This window comes from Tympanuchus pallidicinctus, unplaced genomic scaffold, assembly GCF_026119805.1.
Source record: "Tympanuchus pallidicinctus isolate F22 unplaced genomic scaffold, pur_lepc_1.0 scaffold24, whole genome shotgun sequence".
Taxonomy (NCBI): domain Eukaryota; kingdom Metazoa; phylum Chordata; class Aves; order Galliformes; family Phasianidae; genus Tympanuchus; species Tympanuchus pallidicinctus.
The window spans coordinates 8797332-8819185 of NW_026294741.1; the positions used below are offsets into that span (position 1 = coordinate 8797332).

General features: G+C 44.9%; 1 protein-coding gene across 1 annotated transcript in view; it reads left to right on the top strand.

Annotated features, from left to right (window-relative positions):
• The window catches only part of GALNT17 (polypeptide N-acetylgalactosaminyltransferase 17), a 181299-nt gene that overhangs the window by 119708 nt on the left and 39737 nt on the right, over positions 1 to 21854 (top strand). The window lies entirely within an intron of this gene.

The following is a 21854-nucleotide window of genomic DNA, read 5'->3' on the forward strand; positions in this document are numbered from 1 at the left end:
CGTTTTGTTTACATGAGTGTGGTTATTTGTATGCTGAAATGTTGAGAGGGTCAGGCCCTCAGATGCAAAAAAAAAAAGGAAAGCCATCAAACAGATATACTTAAGCTTCTCAAGGGAGCTTGACTTCTTCTGCATGTGTTTTCCATAAAACTATGGTCGTATCTTTTTATTAAGAAGAATATTGGTAGGGTGTTTAGAGCAAGTTCCTCTTTGGTGGATGCCCTGTCCTTGGAGGCATTCAAAGTGGATTGGACCAGGCTGTGAGCACACAATTGATCTGCAGATGTCTCTGTTCGTCACAGGGGAGTTGGACTAGACGGCCTTTTAAGGGTCACTTCCAACTCTTATGACTCTATGATTGTATGATTCTAGCATCCATAGCTGTGCTGGCCTTGGGACTGTGTGGAGGAAGGGCAGCCTGTACCCAGACTCTGAAGTGGAAGAGTGGTAGATGCAAGTGTAACAGGGAGCACAGGGATGCATGAATATTTGGCTAGGGTTTTACTTGCACGAATCTAATACTGAAATAGTTAGTGCCTGTCATCAAAGTCTGAAAATATGCCCTGTTAGGATGGAACTTATTTTTGTAATACCATGCAAATGTGCAGACGTCCAATACTGGGTGTCACGCTTTGACTCTGCGACGTGTGCTTACTGCTGTCTTTCAAAATGTGTTTCACTGGGGCTTTTTCTTTGATCATCCTCAAATGCCTCCCTTTCAGTTCTGCTGATTAATGCATTAAAGTCTGGGTGCAGACAGAGATAGCTCACAGCAGGCAGCTGAAATCCTTTTTGAGCAGCCCCGTCCATCAGTGCAGGGCTGTGAATTACGGTTTCTCCAGTTCAGGATGGGAGTTTGGTCAGGTCTGGCAGATCTGTGCTGATGCTTTGCTACATTTTTTATCACTTTGAAAAATAGAAGGCTGAAAAGCATGTAATTTATTCATAAGGCTTTATTAGGCTTGTGAGGGTTTGCTGAGATGCAGTAGTTAGGCTTGAATCGAGTTTCTCATGGTGTGCAGGGATTTTTTTCCCCATCTGCACCTAATTTTGCTGAGATTGAATTAGTCATGAAGTTACACATGCACCAGCAAATAGTTTGTGTGGAAAGTGTGGGGACAAATTGGCCCAGTGTTCTGACTGACGGGTAGGTTTTGAAGCAAGATGTCTCCCAGGCTTTATTCTCTGGTCGAGCTGCAGGAGGTGTCACCGCATGGACTGACATGTTTCTGGTTACCTTTGGCAGGTTGAACACTTTGGGGGGACTTTATCAGCTATCAGTTGCTTACGTGGAGTGCATGTACTGTTCAAATATCCCCCCTCTTTTGAAATTTTGGAGAATTTATGCTGAGGAAACGTAAATTTCACAACGGTGTTGGGTGCTGATGATGCAGAGAAAGCATTGGTGGGGGGGGATGCTCAGGAGGACCACTGGCAATAGGGGAAGGGCTGAGAAATCTTGGGGCAGAACTCTGTTAGAAAAGCTGAGGGCATAAACCTGGGTGAAATTGGTGGCTTTCCAAGGCCTCAGGGAATCCTGAAGTGTAGGAAGCATTTGAAAGAAGAAACTCACAAAAAGCCCTAAACCTGCCAACAATAGAAACTTAAGACTAGCTTTTAAAAAGTATTTTATCAGCCAGGAACCAAAATCCACTTAGAAATTGAGGCTTAGGGCTCTTTCCAAATGAAAATTGAGTTAACTCAGAAGAAAGTAAGAAGCAGAGTAGGACTGACCTTGGTAAAGGTCTTAGAAATACAGCTTTAGAAATAGTGATACGCCCGTAATGCATTACCTTTGTGTATGGCCACAGTCTGTTTATGTGTACCTGTATGCCTGCCAGGGAAGTTGATTTTGCTCTACAGAGTGATTGTTGTGTGGTTGGAAGAAATATTACGGCCATTGAACAATATCCAATCACTGCATGCATTTATTTTAAGAGCAGAAATCAGTGCAAGTATGACTTCAGATCCTATGTTTGGCATTTTAGTTGTCAGCTCCGAATTTACTGTAGGTGCTTAAAAATGCTTTATAAGAAGCTCCGGCGCAGTTTTCCAAACTGTACAGATGCTTTTTCATCAAACCTATCTCCATGGAAATGGAGCTGTGTTTTGATTATTTCCTAACCAGCTTCTAACCCTCGGGACAGGGAGCTGCAGAGCTGTGATCAGCTTTAGAGCTGTCCCTCCTTGGGGAAAGGAATAGCAGGCAGGCAGCCGCAGCGCTCCTGCCTCTCTCTTTCCTCTCGATAGAAAATAATTTGTCATCCCTGCCTGTTACTGCTGGAGGAGGGGGAGGGGACGGTTCTTTTCACCCCACTTGATTCCAGTGTTTTTACTGACAAGTTGATTTTTATGCCGGGAAGACACCGATCATCTTTACTGGGAAAGATGATAACTCCTCATGTGCAATGAGCTGTGTGTTGTGGATGAGATTGACTGGTGGACGAAGAAATCCATTTTAGGACTCAGCTATGCCTTATCTTTCCTTGAAACTGGCAGGCATCAGCTTCCTACTGATTTTTCACAGGGTCGATGCTTGCCTCTTGCAAGCACAGTTAGGTTTAACACTGATTGGAGCTCACCTTGATCATCCTGGGCCTGCGTGGAGAAAAGCAGTGTGAAGAGCAGGCACAGCACTGCAGTAGCCAGCAGTGCTTCTGCGAAGGCCATGTGGCTATGGAGGCTCCTTAGCTCTCAGAAGGTTGGGCTATTTATGCTTTTGAGAAAGAACTTTGGTTGGCCCAATGGTGCTTTCATTGGACAGAGCCTTGCCATGCTGTTTCTTCCACTGAATTTGTCACAGTGAGGTTTGGACCATGCTGGTGCTGTCAGGTGAGGCTGCTCCAGAGGCTCCTTGGGCAATGTGCTCGCACTCTGCCCGTATCTCAGTGTCAGGCATCTCCAGTATCCCCAGGACAGGCTGTTGCTTTTTTTCTATCACATGCTGTGTTCCATGTGTGTTACATCCACCCTATGAGCCCTTTCCACTCTCACTCGGGGTTTCTGAATTTTCACTCTTCCCTTCTTGTCGCATCCTTTCCTGTCCATATTCCCTCAAAGCTCCAGCATCCCCAGAGAGGAATGCCTGGGCCGCTCTTGGCGAGGCAAGATGCCTGCAGTGCAGTCCCACTCAACTTTCCCATAGCAGGAGGGATTGTTTGGCTGGCTGGGCAGGGGCACACTGACACGTGGAATCTGGCTTTCACACATCAGCAGGCATGTCAAGGATTGTGTGGGGCAGCTTGTTTTGGTGTCATTCCTATAGGATGTCACATCTGGGGGTAAAGACGTTGGCTCAAGTGAGGTCCCAAGACTTGGCATCGCCATGCTTTGGAGTTCACCCTCTGTTCTTGCACAGAAATTAATTACTTAACTCCTCTTATCAACAATGACAGGCACGAGCAGCTGAGAGAAGAATTCCTTACCTTTCCAACTGATGTATTGGTTTGCTTCTTTATGGGCCTCCTGGGCCCTGCTGAGTGGGAGCAGCTTGGGACATCCCTCCTCATCCTCCCTCACGTTTCCAGCACTGAGTTCTCCATAATGGGGGGATGATGCATGAGCTGGGGTGCTGCTGGCTCTGAGTGCTTGGCAGCTTCACTCAGGAACTGCTGAGCTGCAGCCAAGTTAGGCCCCCTGAAACTCAGTGTTACAGCATTGCTCCCTGGAGGACAACAGTCCTTTAAGTATTTCTGGGTGCCTGAAACAATAGTTCTCTGAAATCTGCTTTCTCCTTTCAGTCTTCACTACACAAGGTGAGCAGCAGCACATTTACTCTGTGCACGTGCCTATGATGTCTGGAGTATAAATTACCCCATAAAACAGAAAACAGGCTTGTGTCTTCCTAAAAACCAACTCCAAGCCAAACTGAACTTTGTCTTCTTATAGAAAGCACACTTGGGAAATATCGAGAGAAATTGACATGAAATTACACACCAATAAATGAGACTCATAATAAACCGAGATGAGAAATGCTTTTTTTTCCCATCCCATTATGTTCATAAAGCTTTCAGAAAGCTCCCTGCTCATCATGAGTGGGAAGGCAAGGTTAATCTTTGCTTTTCATCTGTCCTTTCTTATGAGAAAGCCTCACTTGTAATGCACTTTCTAAGACAGTGGGATGCACCGATCTCTTCCCTACATCATCCAGACCCACATGGTTGAGTTTATTGATCTCTGCAATGTCTGGTGTGCAGGTGGCCTCAGACCTTGGAGTGGTCTGATATCACCATCACTGTGGATGAGGCTAAGGCTAAGGCTCATTCATTGACTGTAGGTTGCTCTACAGGCCTAAGGATTGTTCCTGATGGAAATGTAATCAATGCTGTTACAATCGTTTTCAGTCAAAAAGCTTGTAGCAAGAAATTCCCAACCAGTTCCCAACCAGCTCTGGGTGCGTTCTGTGTCTCCGTAAGGCTTTGCAGTCATCGTCTCTCAAGGGTTTTCAGGTCAAACCCGTTGGTTTTCACAAACAAAACCACTGTTTTTGGAGAACCCCTGCTGCAATCACAGCCTCAGCTCTCAGCCGTTCCAGCTGGATTTCATGTTCATCTAAAGTCCTTGGCGATGCTGAAAGGCAACTGGCAGCAAGATGGTGATGGCAAGACCATGTGCATTTCTGAGTCAGCAGAAGGTCACAGCAACAATAAAAGTGCTAATGACCAAGCATTGCCCTCACCGTGTAGCAACACCAGCTTCATGCTCAAACTAAAATTAAAGAAGCCCTCTCCACCAGGATCCCCCCTGCCTCCTGCATAGTGTCCTTGTTGCATCCCGTTTTTGCTGGAAGATCCTTTGTGCCCACCTCAGCCTTCCCTTGAACATCAGAATCCATTTGTGGTTGGCATGCTACTCATTGGGATTGCTTGACATCACCTTCGTTTGTCAGCTTTTGCCAGGTGTGATGGATTGTTTCACGTTAGGTTCCTCCAAGAACAAGAAATGTGGTCCCACATGTTTGTACGCCAGTCACCTGTCTGTGATCTTTTGTTTTCAGTATTACTGGCCATCGTTTGCTGTTGTGCTGCCACAAGCTCCAGCATGCAGTGAGTACAAAGCTGAAGTAAAACACTCAGTATGGATGGTAACGCTTGGTACATGAGCATGCCCAGCTCTGAAACTTTGCAGAAAGCCCTGGAAGGTCTCTGATTTTGGCACGTTGTACTGTATCCAGCCTATGGCTTGCTCTGGCCAGAGCAGATCCCATATACTCTTGAGCTTCCTTTACTTGCTTTACCGTATTCAAGGTAGCTTTTTCATATGTGAAGCATGGCTGGGATAGGAATTGCATTGTCTGATATGTTGGGTGTCTGAACACTGGCAATATTAGCAGCAGTGTGAAGTATCAGCTTATTTGATCATCGTATCAGATTGATTGGCTCAGCTTTTCTACAGCGTTTTCGGTACCTACAGACTGGAGTCACTGCATCAGTGCAACAGGGAGAGCAGAATTCTCAGAAAAATTCACAAGCACCTTATCATTTACCTCCTACAGCACTTTGGGTAAGCCTTCTCTTTCCTTTTGTGCTTAGCAAAAGCCCAGTGCTGAATGCACCTCCCTTGACGTGCTGTTGCTTGAGACTTGCCCTGTGCATCATGGAGAATAACGTGGAAACAACTGGGCACGATTTATGTTTCCCAGTGCATTTATCCTTCAGTCTTCTGTGTCCTTGTGCCCCTCGGTGGAGACTGCAGAGGTGGTGCTCTGTGGGACTCATTTTGAACAGCATTCGCAGGCAGAGCTCCCTGCAGAGTGAGTACTATCACAGCAGTGAACTTTCTGCTTCCCCGTGCTGCATTTATTATTCATAGCAAGACAGTCATCTCATAGATGATCTAATGGCTGTGGTGCACTGCTGCTGTAATGCCTAAAGGGTGGTTAACCCCAGTAACACGGCGCGGTTTTCATTTATCTCCTTGACTTCAGGGTTTTCCCAGGAGTCCCAGGGCAGTGGAAAATGTCACAGCTTGATGTCTGCACTGCAAGCTGGTATTAAGCTGTCAGCCAAATCCCATCCTCAAATTCTGTCAGGGTTCAGGTGTCTGACCAAAGCTTCCTTGGCTTTTCCTAAGAACTCAGAAACCCAGGTATTAGATCTCACGGAGTGAAAGTGTATGTTGGTATTTTTCCCTGCACTGAGGCTTGTAGCAATACTTTCAGCATCCAATTTCTCCCCAAACTGGTTAGAGGCAGCCAGCGCAGGAAGCTGCTGAGGCCAATCGTAGAGTAAAATGAAATTCCACCTTTGACAACACAGGCTGTGCTCCAGCAAATCGCTCAACTTTTAAGCACCTGGGGAGTCCTCTTGATTTCTGTGGCAATATTGCTTCTGCTTAAATGTAAGTGCTTCTTAAATGCCTTTCTGGATTGGGGCCCTCTAGAGCTGACCTTGAGCCATAAGGGTTAATATGTGCAAAATGAAGTAGGCAGCCTTATTTTTGTTGGAGGAAAATGTTTTTGCTTGTCATTTCTTCCCTCCAAACAGTTTCTCTTTATGAACTAATTAACTTGTGTAGCTTTAAAATGTATGTACGTCCTTCTTGGATTTTGCCATGTCTCTCACCACCTTCCAGGGAGTTATTTTGTCTGATTTGCACAGAGGATATGAGAAGACATTGGGAAGTAAACTAACCTGTTCATTAAATGAATTTATACCTACAGCTGCAATAACAAACCTATTATTTTGTATTCATCTACAGGCCCAAAATACGTATTAATTAACCAAAGTACTGCTAGTGGGCATATGCAAATGAAGTGTAATCAATCATGCCGAGATCACTTTCTTTTGCATTTTTGCTTTATTGAGAGATACCACTTTGTGCTGTCTGCAGTCCCTCAGTATCAGATCTGTGCTTTGAAGCTCAGGGACTAAAATAAGAGAATCAGAATTTCCCAGCACTGCAGAAACTGCTGCAAATAACGCAGCTTCTAATGAAGAATTCATATGTAATCCCATAGAGAAGATAACAGTCTACATCTGCCTCGGGCGCAGAGAACCCAGGTTTATTTTTATGGAATGGGGATTTCATTCTGTAAAGCCACAGAGTTAAACAGAGAGGGGTAATTAGATCACAGAATCACAGATATGAATTCACATTTGAGCTATACGCAACCTAATGATAAAATAGGAATTCTAAGCCCACTGCTCTGCTTTACTAAGACTTAGAATACCCAAAGCAGCACATGACAAAGAACTTCCTCCGCTGGCCTGCAATGTGTTCTCTTTAGAAGGAAAATGATCCTTGCTCCCCCATGGCCAGGACACCCAACGGGGGGGATGCTCCAGGTACATCTGATCTATCTCAGGGCAGCAGTCTCATCACTGACCCACTGGGCACACAGCCTCCTCTGTATCTTTTGTCTTATTTGTTGCTTTGGTGTCATTCAAGTATTGATTATGCCGAGGGCTTATCAGTGTTTTTATAATTGCTTCTGAGGATGCATTTTGTTTGTTTTCCAAATGAAGCATCTAGGCTGGGTATTAAATGGTGACCTCCTTGGGTAGGTGCTGTAACTTAGGATGCTTAAGCAGTGCTAATGTAAACATTGCTGGCAAAGACATTGTGAGTGTACTCTGTCTTTTCCATGTAGAGATGTTAACCCTCCACCAAAGGCAGATACCTGTCAATATTCACCTTTTGCTTATGGAATCCTGCAGCACAGATGTGTCTGTGTTAACCCCGATTGCTCTGTTTGTCTGTGGTGCCTGCCCCCTTTGTCACTGCAGAAATGGGAGAATGGATGGAGAGAACTGGTCTGAGTCCCCAAGTGTGGAACATCCCCCTGAGACTTCCATTGGGTCCTCTATGTGGATGGGATGCATTTTGCCCTTCTCAGTTCCCTGCAAGCAGTGGTGAAATCCAGGAGAGAGATCTAAAACCAGACCTGAAGTTCAGCTGTCCATTTTTGGGCTGGTTTGCTTTGGTTGGCTTTGCACCTGTAAGAGTCACAAACAAATGCAAAGATTTGCATCCAGAATTAAAATGTATTCGCTCTCCTTCCTGGGATTTGGGGTTTAAAACCATACAAATGTACACAAACAATTTTGTTTTGTATTTAGATGTCAGGGAGAAGTTTTTCACTGAGAGGATGGTGAGGTGCTGGCACTGACTGCCCAGAGAGGCTGTGGATACCCCGTCCCTAGAGGTGTTCCAGGTCAGGTTGGATGGGCCCTGGGCAACCTGATCTGGTACTCGATCTAGCAGTTGGCAGCCCTGCATGTGGCATTGGGGTTGGAACCTGATGATCCCTTCCAACCTAAGCCATTCTTTGATTCTATGAAAACACCACCTTCGGCCGTTTGTACTTGAAACCCAGTGTAGGTTTGTAAAAGGCTCATGTTACTCACTGGATTTTTCCAGCGTCGGGAGCCAGCCCTGGGCTTTGGCTGTGAACATATAGAAACCACTCCTTGTAGCTTTGGTTTCTGCTCAGCCAGCTCCAGATCCTGTAACATCTCACCGTTCTGGTGAACTTGTATTTTGGCAAGCTTTGTTTCCTTTTCATCTGTGCTTCCCCACGGCATCTCCACTGGGTTCTTAGAGGTGGTGAGTCACAGGAGATGACACATTTCTTCTGCCCCAGAGGCTCCTCTCTCGCCTGCTTTAATGGCCATCACAGATGTCTCCTTTCAACACAATTTGAAAAACCCAGAGCTGGAAAAATATGCCGAGCTCTCTGATCTTCCAGCTCTTGCATAGAATTACCCTGACAGCTCCCGAGCCCTTTTGTTCCCACCAAGGACTTCTTGCAGCTCTACCCAAAGCTGTGAGCATCAGTGGCCAAGGGGCTGAGACCAGAAGAATTATCAGGGAACCCAAAAGGGTCTGAACACTGTCCTGTTCGAAACTGGCATCACTTCCCTCCTGTTTTACATTAATAATGAGCATACATAATCAGGGAATGGCTCTTACTGACCTTACCCGTTTTACTTGTTGGCCAAAGATGAGCTGAATCACAGAATGGCTTTGGTTGGAGTGCTCCTCAAAGATCATCTAGTTCCAATCCCCCTGCCATGGCAGTGTTTCTACCCCCTAGCTCAGTTTGGATTCCATCCAACCTGACCTTGAGCACCTTCAAAGAGGGGGCATCCACAGCTTCTCTGAACAACTGCTGCATCTGCTTGCAGGTCCCTACAGTTGTCTGATGATGCATTTCTAAGTGGTTCTAAGGTTGTGGAAAAGAAGTGACATGAAAGACTTAGTAATTATTTAGAGAACAAACCTGTCTTATTGCCTCCTAGGAGGTCTCGGTTACTCAGATTTGTACAAACTGCAGGAGTGCAGACCTTCTTAAGCAGGACATCTTAATGGTAATTTTTGCTGACAGTCAAAAATCAGCCAAGTGAACCATTCGGAGAGCCTTTCAAAACTGTTCGTTTGCATCATCTGCTGCTTTTGTTAAATTCGTGGAGGAGTCTCTTGTCACATCTTCTACAAGAGTTCTGTTGTCTACTTCGATTACACGAGAGGGGCAAACAGTTGTTCAGGGATTATCACTTGCATGATACAAGGAGAACATGCAGGAACAGTAATAGGATGGTCAGCTCCTCAGCTGAAACTATTTATTTTCCTCGTGTTCAAGCTCAGCACTGACTGAAGGGGCATCCAGCACTGACTGAAGGGGCATCCAGCACTGACTCTGGTCCCCTGCGCAAGCAGGAGGTCTTGGAGATGAATTGCTGGTGAGCAAAACATCATTGATAGAGATCTATGCATCAGGCCAGAGAACTCAGCTGTGTGTTCTGCTTAGATTTCAAGTGGAAAGTTCATGGTATAGTACTCTGTGTGTGTAATGGATTTGCTTTGCTCTTTCTGTGACTTGCATAAGGGGAAAAATGTGTTTATTGGTATTGAATTTAGAAGACCTGTACCATTTAAGAGGAAGATATGTTCAATGTGAAATGGAAAATTGTCAGTTCTGCAATCTTTGCAGAAGTTCTCTCAGCTTTACTGACCAGGCTTCTGCAATGTGGTTTTAATCCAAGTCTTAAAAACTTGAATGTATAATAAAATGCCTATGGCATTTCATCATTTTCAGCTATATTGCTGTAACTGGTGCATATATCTAAAGGCAATCATTGCTATAGAGCAGAGAGGAAGATACAGAGAGGGTTTTAAATTTCTGTAGATGTTGAAACATTAGAAGAGGGAACTGTAATGCTGATACACGACCAAACCATTTCTTTTCTCCTCATAAAATTACGTCTCTTCTCCTTTTCCTCCTAAAGTTGATCCGACTTTGAATGTGCAGCTTTCAGAAATAAAATGATTAACGAAACAACAGGCGTTCATAAACTCCTGGTTTTATAGCAGCATTTGAAGTAGTGATTGATGCTACGTGCGCCTCAAGCAGATGCGCGCAGCCCTTTGGTCCGTTACCTGAACTGTAGATAAATTGTTATATCTGGTAGAGCTGTGTGTTCCGTCGTTCTCATCCTGCTGGTGTAAATTAATGTAGATTTATTGGGAGAGAGGAGAATATTTTTTTGGTAGCTGTAGGAGACCTCAGCCAAGGCTGAAGATCTCTGGATGTTGCGCTAAGGGAATGATATTGCTTTTGCAGATTTTCTGACTTAAGAGCACATCTCGAGAATATATATTTTTTTTCCCCTGAATTTCCATATTTCAATTCCAGTTAAGAGTAAGTCCTGGAGCATTTTGAGACCAGCTGCTTTCATTGCTGGCAAGCATCACTGTAAAGGAAGGAGAGGACTCCATTGCAAATGAGCAGTGTGTAGTAGATTATTCTCGTTGAAAGCATTTAGCTCTTGGCAAACGTGTATCTTGTAAATAGAGTAGACTATAAAGAGTATCTCATGATGTCGACTGAAGAGCATGAAAAGCCCATTGTACAAATGCTCCTGGTCGTCACCTGGAAGGGTCTGTAGCTCTCAGGATTAAACACACATGCAGGTTTCTCAATTAACATTGCTTAGAAGATGTCTGGTGCTTTAAATGGAGAAGTAGTGTTATGGTTAGCATACATCAGCTGTTGGGTTTTATGTGCTCCACTGATCTGTCTGCCAGTTTTTGTCCATCCTCTTTATGAAGCCCTCTGCTCTGTCCTTTCTTTGGGGACATGGGGATGGGTGCTACAGTCTCTCCTCTTCTAGAAAGACCACCTCTGTGCCAGTGGTAACTGGAAAGGCAGCAAGTGTGCAGGAATTTGTTGAGGGAGGAGCTGAGCAAAAGAAGGACATGGCTGGGACTGCACACATCTTGCCCACGCTGCATAGCTCGGGGCCCTGTGTCTGGGAAGGTAGGAATTTGGGATGGAACAGGGAACAGTGAGGTAACAGGGGACATGAAGGGCACTCCTGCATGGGGAGGTTGCTGGTGGGTGGCACCCAGCCCACAGCACGGATGGGGCTGGATGGGCTTTAAGGTTCAGGCTCACCAAACGCAGGCCATTGACTTCTGCCAAGCTTCACATCTCAGAATCTTCCCTTGAATTTGACTGAAGGTAAAGAGAAGACTTCCTGAATGTTATCCCTGCTTGGCTTACTCAGGCATCTTCCACCCCATGCTTCCATTCATTTTGCAGTGCTTACCAAAGTGATGCCACTTTGGAAGCATAGGGCTGTGTCCATGCAGTGCTGCAGTTCTGGGCCTCCTTGTTGCAGCGTCTCCTCTTGAACCTTTCAGAGGAAAATCCTGGAGGGGGACATGTCCTTTATAATGAGAAGTGCATCCTGTTGAACTCCTGTTGTGGGTGTTTGCATGGGCTACACACCCACATTGGGGGTTGCTGAGAAGAGCTGCATCATGCAGTCCTCATCTGACCTCTGTCTTTATGTCCTCACTCCACAATGCCTGTGTGTGTTTGTGTTTATAGGACAGCTCTGGGAAAGCCATAAAGCCCTAAAGATGCACACAAGTTTACAGCAAGTAATTTCTGAGTTGTTTCTGCGCCTTGCCGCCAGCTAAATCATGATATGCAGGGAAACGCTCCACAGCCAGGAACGATTCCTTCTGACAGAGCAAATCAGCTCAAAATCTCCTCGCAGGAGAGGTTAAGCACAGCAGACCCAGATCTGTCAAGAGTGCACTCATTTCATCGTCAAGGCAGGCAGTGTCCTCCCTTCTGCTGCTGGGAGCGTGCTGTGTGTTAACCCCTTGCACCCCTGCCTTCCACTTGCTAATCAGCTTAGGGCCTGCCTTCCTCCTCCTCCTCACTGCTGTCCTTGCCGGCCCATCGCAGCACTGACTGGCGTTGCAGATTTTCCTATTTGATTTTGTCTTTTCTCACCGTTGCTCCTCAGTTGACCCTTGACAACATCACTCACAGAGATGCTCAAAGATTCCGCCTGTTTCCATTTGTGGAAATTTCCCATTTGGCACCTTGCTTCTGCAGCAGGAGCTCGTGCGTCAGCGTTTTCCTTTTAAACCACTTTAGGGAGGTTTAGATGTGCCATAAAGATGCGTGCTGGTCTGAAAGCTGATGTACAGGTAGCACCAGCCCCCACGCTGGAGCTGTGAAGGTGCAGCTCTTGGAGCAACCATCTCAGACGTGCTTTTTGGCACTGCTGTTATCACCAAAATGTGTTGTTTCTTCATGAGGTTCATCCTCTGCCCTACTGATATGCCTCCTGTTTTGGGTGACCAGTTCTGGCCAAATGCAGCAGTGCATTTTTGGGAATTGCCCTGTATCTGCAGGGGTGGGAGGACCTGCCCATAAAAGCTTAATTCCCAGACCCTCACTGTAGATAACGAGCCTTTCCTGTCTCAGTCTCTTTGAAATGCAATGCTATTTAAAGAGAATGAATGTTCCTCCCGAGCATGTACAAATATATAACATATTTCATAACATCTTGCCTTGCAGTTCCTGCGCATTGCATAAGAATTGCTGTTTAAATTATGGTGATGTCCTGGAAATGGCACGTTTGGATCTTGAAGGAGTAAGCAGATGTATTTCCCTATAAACATGCATAGGGCAGCAAGTACTAACTGAAGTTGGTAGAAAATGCCCATTTTTCTGCTTTCCTGCTTTCCAAACTGATCCACAATAAATAACCTGCAGACAGAAAATGGCAACTCCTTGGCATTGGCTAAGGTGAAATCTTAAAACATAAAATAGAGTAAAAGCGCTGTCTTCATGAGTTTCTCATGTATAAAAAGGCAATCTCTATCCAGGCATTTTCCTATTTCTCTTGGTTATCATCACAGTAGGTAGAAATTTTGTGTTGAAATGGGATGTGGTATTACCTGTGATGCCCGGATCTCTGAGATGTTCATCGTTATTAATAGCACGTCCTAGGATGGTGCAGTAATGCTGAATTTAAAGGACCGCAGTACCAGAGTTTATTGCCGAGGCTGTTTGATGATGAAGGAATGATGGTGAGCATGCAGCACTGAAATCCAAAGCTTTGGATTTTCACCATGCAAGAAATCTTTCGAGTATCCAGAAAGTATTCTGAAGCACTTCTCATTTCCCGGAGGACTGCGTCCAGCAGCAGGCTCTTCCTTTTGTTCTGCAAGGCAGAAGAGCAAAACAGAACGTGGACAGGCACATGGCTTTCTTATATGATCCCACTGGCTCGTCCTTGTGCAGGTTATCCTGACCTTCTGCTTGTGGTATCAACATCCCCATTGAGTCGCATGGCACCAGCCTTGTCCTGCTCTCCACGTACTTGGAAATCGTGTGGTTCTGCCCACTCATGACCTGGAAAATAACCCCCCCGGCTGAGGCTGATGTAACAGCATTGTCCATGGATGTTCTGTCAGTCTTCTGGCTTCTGCTTTGGTAATTGCTACTGCTTTGGGGTAATGCTTGTCGATGGTATCTGAGTCAAACCCCTGATCCGTTGGAACTGGGCCTTCCATTTGATGGTTAGAATGATGCTGGTGATACCAAAAGTCCTTTGCACTTCTCCAGGTCGTATTTACTGCAGGAGATTCACACCCTTTGATACTTACTGAAGTCTCTGGAGCCCACTCTGCAGTTGTGCACGTGAGCAGCAGCTAGTGATGAGCTTGAGAACTGGTTGGGCCAGATGTCACAGAGCAGTGCTGTTTTAAACAAGTGCTTTGTGCTGTGGTGAGCTTTACAAGCTGATACATCCATGACATGTGAATATCTGGGGCTGGACAATACACTGCACGTTATAAAACAGGTCGTAAGGGAGCGTGGGAAGGGCAACCACAGCCAGGCACGGGGCAAAGCGTTGTTTCAATCATTTGCTACAGACAAAGTGGCTCCTGGTGTTTTTCCACCAACCGTCTGCTTCATCCCCAGGGAAGGCAGGTTTCTAATTGAGGAGATGCGTGCTGTGTGTTCACCCTGAGCTCTGATTTATGGGAGCTGCTGTTGGAATACATATTCATGACACTCTTTGCATAAAGTAAAGCAAATTATTGTTGTGAAAATATACAGGGCAAGAATTGGTTCAATTTGTTACCTCCTGAAGTGTCTCTTGTGATTCAAATGAAATGCAAAGTGGCGAGCTTGGTTTTCCATTAGTCTACCAGGGAGGGAAGGGCCATACATTACAGAGCTGTATTTGTACAGACGTGGCGTGGAGGATTACTAAACACTTTCTGCACCGTTGTCTGGCTTTGGTTGCATCTCCGTGTGACACCTCATCAGCTGCTAAACCCCTTGTGCTCATTCACACGGCACATACGCAGTGTGTGCAAACAGCTCTGACCATACCTGAAGGCGGTTTTGCTGTACCCACACAGTCCCCCATATTTTATGGGCTTATATAATACCAACATGTGGCAATTCATGGGGAGAGAAGAGTTCAAAATTGTTGTCTAATGTGGATAAATTGTTCCCTGTGCGTTGTTCACCCAGCCGTTGGTGTGATTTAAGGCCAGTTTCTGTGTTTGAGTACCTTGCCTACTTGCATGTGAACAAGAGGCCCTTATCTTTCGTCAGCACTGCCAGAATTGGGCAGATCGGAGGGAAAAGGTGTTCAGCACTGATTTCTGGTTGAGTTTTTAGCGTGCTGTATAGATGAGATCTACCATCAAATTAATGCATTGCAAACTCTCAGTAATTACTTAAAAAAAAATAAAGCTTGGAAGGATGGATTAGGTGCCATTGTGCTGAGGGTTTTCCAAATGGAGGACAGGTTGCTCCTGCTTCTACCCCAGAGGGAAAAATACTTAAAGACCAAGGCAGGGTCTGCCTTGTGCAAATTCAGCCTTCTTCCCTTTTCTGTTTGAATTTTAAAATGTTTCTGCTTGTTTTATGCACCCGTTTGATTGGCTTTGAGAAGGAACATGATGTTATTTACAGTGCTTTAACCTTGCACTTTAATCTGTTTTTTAGTAGCAGAACAAATTAACTGCTTTCTCCGTCTCTAGAAAGAGAGCTCTGGTTCAGAGCCAGCTCAGCATCGAAACAAAGGAGGCTTTCAGTCACCACATCTTCCCAAGCTTCCCCTCTTTAGTGGATTATTTTTTTTTATTCTTCCTCTGATTTAAGATCAGAGGTGGATATGTCTAAAGCCATATATTTACTGCACACCAGGCGTAAGCCCCAGAGAGCTAATGTAGCTGGGCTCGCTGCAATCTAGGGCACTGCACGTTCCCAAGATCAAATGCTTTCCCAAGAAAGTGTGTTTGATACATGTGAGATCCTTTTAAGTGGCGAGTGCCGCACAGGCAATCAGATGTGATTATTAATAGCAGAAATTAATGTGTTGGGAAATTAGAAAGCTAGAGAAAACTCCTGAAAGGGAATCACCTTTTGGGAACTGGAGTACAGCATCCGGAGAGCTAAGAAAGACTGGGAAAGCTAACCATTTCTCTGATAGGAAAAGCACACTACTACTCTGGGGTCAGCCTCTTCTCCCACGTAGCTGAGATAGGACAAGAAGTGATGTGTTTAAATTGTGGAGGTTCAGGTTGGATATTAGGAAACGTTCCTTCTCAGAAAGAGCGGTGCTGCAGTGGCACAGCTGCCCAGAGGGCGATGGGGTCACCAACCCTGGAGGTGTTCCAGAACTGCAGGGATGTGGCACTGAGAGATGTGGGCAGTGAGCAGTGTTGGTGGCAGGTGGACAGTTGGACTGGATGATCTTAGAGGTCTTCTCCAACCTCAGTAATTCTCTGATTCTATGACTCTGTGATTCTGCTCCTAACACCACTGTAAAAGATGGTAAAAAACAGCAACAGTGCTGCTAATGAAGGTAGCGCAAGCACTAAACAGTATGGGGTTTTTTTTGTGGAAATAGTGTTTCAGGAGGGATCAACTCATCTCCTCCAGGCAGAGCCCTGTGAGCCTTGTGTTACAGAGATGCTCGTGGGCTGGAACATCAGGGAAAGCCTCACCGCTGGTAACAAAGTCCCCTTGTGCCCCAGATTTCAGGAGTTTGGAATAAAATCGATGGAGAACCTGGGAAAGCTGCAGGCAACTGGCTTGGAATGAAGCTTTCTTAGCAGATCCTGCGAGGAGGGATTTCATGACCTAGTAGCAGTAAAGTGCCCCAGAAGCCATTTTCTTCTGCTATTGGTCAACATTATCAAGAACATTTTCTTTCTGCACTGGAAAGCTGCTTATCAAAACTTTGCCCAGCCTGGTTATTTCCTGAGTCTTTGGAAAGGATTTTGAGAAAAATCATGCTTATAAATGCACTTGCATTTTTCCCCTGCCGCTTTAGCAGCATAAACTTAAAACCTCACATAAAGTATCTGTTTATTCTCAGTCTTCAGTTACAAATCATTGGATTTCATGTGTTTTCCCACTTGCATTGTTCAGATACAGACTGCATCATGCATACAAAGGCTTAACTATTGAATGCTCAATAAAAAAGGGGAGACAAAGCGTTTCTTAGTTTTCTCTACGTATCTGTGTCTTGGTTTCAAGAGGAAGCCAGTGGGAGCAGAAATCACCTCCTCCTGCCCATAACGACACTCTGGGCCTTAGTGATGCTTTTTGGAAGACAAAGTAAACACTGTAAATTCTCATTCCCCTTTTGGTTCTAATCCCTTGTCTCAGTTATCGCTGTCGTTTGGCAAACAACAAAATTCCTGAACTAAAACCAGATGCAGTAGGAGTTATGTGGAATCATTTCAGTGAGGAGAGAGGACACTTGGAATATTGCTTTCCTGACACTGAAACGGAAACCATTTCTAGGAAACGAACTTTTTTTCATAGAATGATAGAATCATAGAATGGCCTGGGTTGGAAGGGACCTCAAGGATCATGAAGCTCCAACCCCCTGCCTCGTGCAGGGCCACCAACCTCCGTATCTAAACTAGACCTGGCTGCCCAGGGCCCCATCCGACCTGGCCTTGAACACCTCCAGGGATGGAGGGGGCATCCACAGCCTCTGTGCAGCTGTTCCAGCACCTCACCGCTCTCATAGTAAAGAACTTCCCCCTGACATCCAACCAAAATCTTCCCTCCCTTGACTTAAAATCAAAACTCAACAGTTTTTCCTACATAAAAGGAGAAAGGGGAGCACTGCTGTTGCTCAGGGGTCCTTCCATGTTCCCACAGCAGTGGAAGTGGGGCTGGGTACATCCATCTCTGCAAGCATCAAATACTTGCCAGCAGCTCCAAGTCAAATGAAATATCCTCTTTCAGCCCCCAAATTCCCTCACACTTGTGAGTTGTTTGGATCCAGCTGGGTGAGGAGTTAATGGTGTGGGCACTTTGTGCTGTGGCTGTCAGGACCACGACCAAGGGGAGATTTGAACTGGGGTTTGTGGAAGCAAAGCCCTCTGAGCATGAAAATACACAGATACTGAATGTTCTTTTTTCCTCTGGAGAAGCTCCAAAGCTGGGGGAATCTCATCCACCCATAGCCCCCAGATCTCAAATAAAACTTGGACTTGGACAAACACTTCTCTGCAAAAATACTTGTGCAGAAATAGCTTCCACGAATGTTTGTATGTATAAACAAGTCTCAGCTTGGCACAGTGCTAATAGCTATAAGCAGTTGTTAGAATTAATTAAAGTATAATACATAGTCTGGGAAATGAAACTCAATTTCACATTCGGTCTTTAGCCTAGTTATACTGTTACAAATGTGGTAATAAGTGTTGAAAATGCAGGTGAGTATCATGCAAATTAAAGGGAGAATGAAGTATTTTCTAATTTTATCTGGGAAAACACATTAAGGGCTGCAGCAGGTCAGCTGGTGGAGAATTAATCACTTCCCAGCCCCTGTGGTTGGGCTTTTGGGGAGCTTGAATAGCTGCCTATTCAATCAGGAAAAATAAAGGGAGTTTTAGGCTTCCTAGGCGTTTTGCCCAAGAAAAACAAAAGGTGTCATTAACTGGCTGCTAGTGCCTGCTTTTTCAAAGTTAGTTTTCCCTTAAAACTTTTGCTGGAGCTATTTTTATTTTTTTTCTCGTGTCAAATAATACAAGCAAAGAGTTGAAATGTTTGTGCGCTCTGATTACTCCTCATTATCTTTATGAAGTCTTAGGTAATACAGGAAAATATTGACCTTCTATGCTGAGCTAGCTGTTGGGGTTTTATTCTTGCTACAGAGCAGCCAAGAAGCAAGCTTTCTGGCTCTGTAGGTTACATTTTTTCCATCATTTTGTTGTTCTAAGTATGAACTCCTTTTGACTCTTAGGCATATTTTTTGCCAGCAGAACAGATACGTGATATTGAGCAGAAAGAGTGGGTCAGTAAGTGACAGCTCTGGCCCAGATCGCAGGCACGTGGATGGGCACAAGCTGTTCTAGAAGAGATGAAGCCAGCTTGCAGTTTTTATAGCTGGTCTAAATCATTGGATTTGGCATGGAATGAAAGTCCTGCAGCCCAGCATGGTGCTGGTCAAGCACGAGCCACCCAGCAAGCTGTGGGTCAGTGTGGTGGCTGGACTGCTCTTGGGGATGCTGGATGAGGACAGAGGTGTGGGACTCCCATTCTGACCAGCCAGACTTGCACCCCAAAGCTTCATCCCAGAGGTATGACCAAGGACAGTGGTGGTGGTCGAGGTCCCCCATCTCACATACAGACCATTAAAGGCCCAATTGCCCGATGTGCCCAGGGCATGTGCATCCCTGAGCTCATCACATCACATAGAGCTGCAGGGGTAGGATTTGGATTTGTTGTTTTGCAGTTTTGGAATGGCTGTTTGTGTGTATGCTCTTAGCCTCACCTGTTTGTTGTAGATTCACTAGTGTGGTTCAGCATTTTGCATGTCCTGCTGCTCCAGTGTTTTCCTGGCCTGCTTTTTGTTCAGAGGAATGGAGTCAAGGTGCTTTGTTCACCTTCTCCCTATTCCTCCCTCCTGCTCTGTATCAATCCTCAGATTTTCTTCCTTCGAAAGAGTAAGTAAAAAGTAGGTCAGTGCTTTGGCCACAGACTGATCTTCCCTAAGCCAAAATGTCTTAAGGGTTTCATCACGTTGGATGAAGTCACATCTGAGCCGAGTTGCTTTAATTACAGCTGGTTCCTGGGCGAGACATGGAGGGAGATGTATTGCAGGTATATTTTGTGATTTTTGCTTGGAAATAAAGTTAGCGTGGCTCTTTTGCAAGCAGAAAGTCTGTGGACTTGCCCATTTTTTTTGCCATATTCAGCAAAAGCACTCATCGAGGGTGCCCTTGATGTCTCTTGATCTTTTCATTGCTCCAGCAGCTCAGGAATGACTTCAGAAAGGAACGTTGTTGGCTGGATGATACCCATTTCAGCATGTTTTCCATCACTGTCACAGGACTATTCTACCTCTAATGCAGCTCTCTCAAATACGTAAAAATTTCAGCACTTCTTCACTGCAGAGTGGCCAGCAGGCAAGACTGAATTATTCCTTGCCTTTTCAAAGAGAAGGAGGCTGTGTTGACCCTGCTGTGAAGGGAGGCTGTGCAAATAAATGTTTCCTATTACATATCACAGATATCTCAGCTGTGAGGATCTTCTGGGGACTTAGCAGTGGTCCTTGTGGCAGTAGAGACAGATTTGTTGCACTTTAAGCTTTGTTTTTTTCATCAAGTTTCATAAATGTGAATGAAAATTCATGCAGTAGCAGATTTTATGTGTTCAAAGTATGAACTTTTAAACAACGTGGACAGTTCACTATTCACTTTGAAGCTAAATTCTCTTAGGTTTTATGGTTTTATATTTCTACCTGGTCATGAAAGCCAAAGGCAGCCAGCTGTTGAAGCATGTATTGCAGAATTGCATTGCAGTTGCACTGTACTGTGTTCTTGTGCTCGACTTTTTGGTTTTTTATTCTGAAATGTGGAACTCCTATGCATAATACTGAGCAAGATGCCTTGTCCAGAGTTGTCCAGAGTATCTCTTTATTTTTCAATAAATCATTTTTAATGCTAGAAATGATGGGAAAATGATTAAAAGAAAAAAAAACCCAAAAAGATGACATTAAATTGATCGTTTATTGATGTTACAATCCCAATGGGAAAATGAATTTTTGAATAGCTGGTTTTCTGAATGCCTTCAGGAGCGTGCTTACTGTTGCTTTGCCTCTGAAATCAGACAATTTGGAGCACTGGTTTTCCTGTAGAACCAGGAGCTGCATTTTTTGTGGCAGGTGAGGCCGTGACTTAACCTGGGATGAAGTCCGTTGGTGGGCCGTTTGGGCCGTCAGCAAATGTTGAAACAAGGAAGGAGTGGGGTTACCAAGCTATAAGGCTTATTGGAAGCACTGAGTAAAATTAATTTTATGATCTGAGTTAAATCTTTAATGAACAATTCACATTAAAAAAAACCTCACTGCATGTCTAGAAAGACATCTTGATGAGCAGTCTTGGCTCTGGTGGCGTCTCATAAGTGAAGCAGCGAGAAGAATAAATGAGCCCTGTCTCTTACTTTACCTTTTCTCTTAATATCTTAATAGTTGATAAGTTGAGTACTAGCAGTTAAAATAGAAAAAGAAAGGGAAGCGTTTGTCACAGAGGCATCAACATAGCAGCCAGGAGCACAGTCCTCTTGCTTTCATCACTAGAGTGCTTCCAAGGTCCATATTAGAATGGAACTGATTTGAGCAGAGGACTTGATGAAAAGAAAAACGAAAACAGTATAATGTAGAATACTGAAGAGAACTAATGTATATACATATTGCAAAGAAGTATATATACTACGTGCAAGGAAAGAAATTGGAAATGTAGCCTGTCTCAAGGAGGAGTATTTTTCCTCAGGCTTCTCCTACACTGCTTCCTTGCAGCCTCTGTTTCTCTCTCTTGTCACTATGAAGTTTTCCCCAGTTCAAGTACCAGGTTCAGCAATTCCTGCTCCTGATGCTTATTCAGACAAAGCTGATAGATTGACAGTGGCCTTTATCTAAAAGCAAAGGACGAATTGTAGTCAACAGAGAATGAGAGTTGCTCTGAGATTTCATTTTGTTCTTTCACCCCAGTTAATTGTGGGCAGAAATTGATGTGGCTGTCTGAGCAAAGCGCTGCAAGAGGCTGCCTTTCACTTCCTTAATTGAATTCCTGTATGCAAGGAAGCCTCTGGACTGCTGTGAACTCAAAATCTGATTGCATCACACATGAAGGATCAAGAATCCCTGCCAAGTAGCGACCTGCGATGCAGCCAGGGCACAGCTGTGCCCGCGATGGCCCCTGTCCTGCCCAGTGCTCACCCAGAACTTTTGCCCTTCCTGGTAGGTTGGAGCTAAACATCATTGCTTTAGCTGGGGAAGAGGTAAATTGGGGTAGTTTTAGTAAGTAATAAAAAGGGAAAATAAATACCGTGTGTTTCATGGAAGGTGGCTGTTCCCATGGACTGTGTCTTGCACCAGCTGAAATAGTGAAATCTGGGATCGTCACTGAATCAAGAAACACTGGCCCAGCGTGGCTAATAGTTTCTGTTTTCATCCTGTTCACAGCTGCAATATATCCAGAGGGTCAATTGAAAATGCAGGCTTTCCTCCTTCCTGGTGATACTCAATTGAGTTGAGCATTCTGGCCAGGTTTGGGCT